The sequence below is a fragment of the Eubalaena glacialis genome, chromosome 11 (genome assembly GCF_028564815.1).
Source record: "Eubalaena glacialis isolate mEubGla1 chromosome 11, mEubGla1.1.hap2.+ XY, whole genome shotgun sequence".
NCBI lineage: Eukaryota > Metazoa > Chordata > Mammalia > Artiodactyla > Balaenidae > Eubalaena > Eubalaena glacialis.
The window spans coordinates 29,140,274-29,144,366 of NC_083726.1; the positions used below are offsets into that span (position 1 = coordinate 29,140,274).

Here is a 4,093-nt window from a genome sequence, read left to right on the forward strand (position 1 = left end):
CACAGAGTTTCAAAGACTTGTAAAGCCAACACGCACTTAAAATTCTCGGTTTCTATCAAAACAAATCTGCCATTTAGCTTCACTTTTTCAGTGAGGCTCATTACAGTCCTAAATTTGAACCTCATTAGAGAATAAAATCTACACCTGTCTTTAGATCGTTCCTAAAAACTAACACTCTCTTATTTTTTTGTAAATGCTATTGTACACAAACTTGAAATTCATAATTAATATTATTGAGTAAAATTGTTACCAGACAGTTTTAAACTATGAAAGAAAAAGTGTGTAAGTTTTCTCCTCATTGCCTTTTAAGAAATCAAATTGAAGTTTAATTCAGGTAGGAAACAGGTTAATGACAATAAAAAAGTTTAATCTAGACCCTTGTTATGCAAAGGGTGTTTATTGCATCAACAGTGTCAATATCACCTGGGTGTTGATTAGAAATGCAGAATCTAGAGCCCTACTGGAGATCTACTTACTCTTGATATACATTTTTTTAAGATTCCCAGGTAATTTGCATATACAATAAAGTTTTATTTTGTTTTTTGATTTTAATGTATCACGGTCTTTATTTACAACTTATTGGCAAAAAAGAAAAGGAATAGTTTAAAACAGTTTAACACAGGGCATTGCAGCTGATCCTGGCAGATTAATGAAATTTCATTTTAAATGTCCATCTAATTGTCCAAAGGTATACAATACTGAATCTGCATATGCAGTTTCCTTTATGAAGTACAGGCTCATATCTTAGGCAGTCTTTTGAACATATAAATACAAAGGAAAGAAAATCACTCATTAAAAACTGCATTAAATGAAGGGTAATTTAAATTTATGTTGTCCTTGTAATAACACATACCCAATGAAAATCAGAAGCTGGAAAAGCAGTTACACTTCCTACTTGAGTGGACAGTTAAAACAATCAATCATTTTCTGCAATGACCATTATATTTTTAATTTATCATGAACTACTCTGAACTTACTATGAGATGAAGCCAAAGTCAGAAGACAAGACAAGATGTAGGGAGAATATTCCTTTTTTGGAGGAGAGTAAGCCCTCCAGAATCAGCACGGGAAACAAACATCCTGTTGAATTCTAGGTGGAAAGAAATTAATGTAGTCAATTTCAACTCATGCTGAGCTGGCTTAATTTTTTCATTGACTTGTTTGGTGTCATTCTTCTAAATCAAGTGTGTTTAATTCTTCTTCTTGTTCATCCAAATCTTCCCCAGTAAGAAGATTTTCGTCAATCAATGGCTCCATTTCCCTGTCCCTCCCTTTCGTTGTCCTCTTCCAAATCACTTCTTTCACCATTTTCAGCCCTACCTCCGGAAGCTTCACTTAATTTGTTTTTATCCTTTTCTGAAGTATATGTGCTGAATCTTTCAAGACTGGCTACAGTAATACCTGTCTCATCTACATCTCTTGGGATGTACAGGCTTAAATCTATGTCATTTATGCTCACTGAATCATCAACCTCATCACCACCTGTTCCCTGGGTAGAACAGGTATCATCTGCTTCCTCCTCCTCATCATCAACCAGTTCAGGACGAAATTCAAACACCTCACAACCACTAATCACTAATGCTTTCCCTGCTTTGAAGTCTGCTTTCCTTCTTTCTGTATCTTGCTCAAGTTTATCAATCTTTTCTTGTCTTTTTCTTTTCTTCCATGCAAGAAAAGATTCTAACGTGACTTTGGTAACATTTGGACCTACGGCAGAATGCTCTCTTTCAATTAGATCTTCTAATGAAATTTCATTTTCTTTTTCTTCTTTCTTTTTATCTTTTTAAAAGACAATCCCAGGAGAAAGTGCATGACGATACATGCAAATATTACCCCCTCTAGGGCATACCTAAAACCAGCCATATTTGTTGTTTTCAATAGCTTCAAGGACATGCTTGCACACTATTTGAGTTTTTGGCTTTTTCTTTTCCACCTCACCGTGCTTCTTGTTTACTACTTCTTCCAGTTTTTTCTCATCCCAATTATTCATAGTATCTTTATCAAGCTCTTCATCTCTTGCATCAATGTAAACACTTCGCCTTTCACATTTTGTCTCCAGAGTCAAGTCATGAGAGAACTTACACTTATCTCCTTTAGTACACTGTCCTTGCTTGAAGAATGCACATACCATGGATTTGGGATCTGCACCTTTACTTATTTTTTGAGCGGCAACTACAGGTTTGAACAACTCATTGAGCTCTTGCAATTCCTTCTTCTTGTCATCTTTCTTCAACTTCTTTACAGCTTCACTTTGTGCTACCTGAAGTGGATTTTGTTGACCAAATTTAACTTGATGAGTGACAGCCTTGATAAACTTCTGTTGCTTTGCTCCTTTCTTATTCTTTAGACCAGAAGTTTTGTCTTCGATAATCTTCTCCTTCTTTTTCTGCTCCACCTTTTTGCTGCCCCTGGCCTGAGCCTGTTTCTTGGGGGGCATGGTGGAGACAGGTGGCACCCGCCAGACTTAAACACAGCTGGACTCCCTCAGGGACTCTGGCCCTGCGGTTGGAGAAGGAGGAAGACGCCTACAATAAAGTTTAAGGAACACTGATCTAAGCCACCTTTGTGAAGCTATCTAGAGACACAAAATGTTTCATCCCTTAAAATGCACCATCCTGTGACTAACGCCAGCTACCACGGGTATTTACTGTCCTCAAGATTACAGCACTCCTCGTAAATTCTCTGAGCTGGACAGGTACGGAAGAACATGTCCTTGAAGAAATCTAATCAAAAACAGAAAGTCAAAAAGATACTCAAGTTCTTCATGGCTCTGTAAAGATCCTCGTGCAAAAAACATTACTGCAGAATGACCAAATAAAGACAAGCGTATGATTCAACTAAAACTACCAGTTTTAGTTGCAAAAAAGAAAATTAAGGGCTCAAAATAATGAATAAAAACAGCCTCACTTTCTTTTACCTTACATATTTATATTGCTAATTTATTATTAAAATTAGTATTTAATAACTTAATAACTTCAGTCCCCAAATAGTAATGCTAAATTTTTTGTTGTTCTTTTTTTCTCATTATAAATAGAGGGTCTGAGAAGCAATACTAAAACTTTGCTCATGTAGTCAAAAATATCATTCAATGCCAGGTACTGCTTTAGGTATTTAAGATACAATCAGTAAAGAAAAAAAAATTGTCCACTTTGGTGATGCTTACATTCTTGTGTGGAAACATCAGCAATAAACACCAACAAGAAGTAAATTGCATAGTAGGTTGGAAGTGATAAATGCCATAAAGAGCAGTGTTGGGAGTGGGGAGAAGGTTGCCATTTTAAACAGGACTATAAGTTGTGGAGGTACCATTTGGGCAAAACTTGAAGGAAGTGAGAAAGGCAGGAGAAAGTAGAGGAAAGCCTAATTGTTTTGGCCAGTGAATGATGCATGTAAATCTCTTCCATGTATTTACTATTTTTCTTTTTTCTTCCAGTTTCATTGATATATAATTGACATATAGCACTGTATAAGTTTATAGTGTAGAGCATAATGATTTGATTTACATGCATCATGAAATGATTACCACAATAAGACTAGTGAACCTCCATAATCTCATAGAGGTACAAAACAGAAATTAAAAAAAATTTTTTTTCCTTATGATGAGAACTCTTAGGATTTATTCTCTTAATAACTTTCATAAATAACATACAGCAGTATTAATTATATTAATCATGTTGTGCATTACATTCCTAGTACTTATTTATCTTATAATCGGAAGTTTGTGCCTTTTGACACATCTTCAACCAGTCCCTCTTCCCTTTACCCACTGCCTCTGGTAACCACAAATCTGATCTTTTTTTCTATGAGTTTATTTGTTTTTGAAGTATAATTGACCTACAACACTATGTTAGTTCCTGGAGCACACCATAATGATTCGATATTTCTCTATATTATAAAATGATCATCACCATAAGTCTAGTTTCCATCTGTCACCATACAAAGGTATTACATTACTACTGACTATATTTCCCATGCTGTACATTTCATACCCCTGACTCATTTATTTTGTAACTGGAAGTTTGTACGTCTTAATTTCCCTCATTTATTTCACACATCTCCTGACTCTCCTCCCCTCTGACAACCACCTGTTTGT

General features: G+C 35.4%; 1 pseudogene; it reads right to left on the reverse strand.

Annotated features, from left to right (window-relative positions):
* Nucleotides 1–1,167: 1,167 nt before the first annotated feature.
* On the reverse strand, nt 1,168–2,437 carry LOC133101201 (zinc finger CCCH domain-containing protein 15-like; annotated as a pseudogene).
* Between the last annotated feature and the right edge of the window lie 1,656 nt (nt 2,438–4,093).